The sequence below is a fragment of the Mizuhopecten yessoensis genome, unplaced genomic scaffold (genome assembly GCF_002113885.1).
Source record: "Mizuhopecten yessoensis strain PY_sf001 unplaced genomic scaffold, ASM211388v2 scaffold10317, whole genome shotgun sequence".
NCBI classification, from domain to species: Eukaryota; Metazoa; Mollusca; class Bivalvia; order Pectinida; family Pectinidae; genus Mizuhopecten; species Mizuhopecten yessoensis.
In genome coordinates this window covers 5,278-5,697 of record NW_018408486.1, presented here as the reverse complement: position 1 = coordinate 5,697, position 420 = coordinate 5,278, and positions in this window count along the sequence as shown.

Below are 420 nucleotides of genomic sequence, written 5' to 3'. Positions count from 1 at the left end.
AAATTAAAGTTTGTTCAACCAAATAAATATCTCAACAACCTTGTATGGAATAACAAAACAACGCTCTAACACCATAAACATTAACTATGACGGTACATGGACGCGAAGTGTGACCTACATAATCACTGTGACAGAGACTATTGGATACATATACTATGATACTATGATGAACTGTGTGCACACACACAGGTCATACGACGCGTAATAGTCTATAAATACATCGGTATGAATCCTTGGAAGTTGAAGATATTGGAAATAATATTAATTATAAACTTGGAAGAAGAAACTTACCGTACTAAACATGGCGTAGAGAATACCTGCTGGAATTATTATATTGCGCCGAAAGCTTAGTGACATTCTATCTTTGTTTATAGACAGTAAGAGATAGGCTTTCTTCTCATATATAAAAACGTCGTCTGT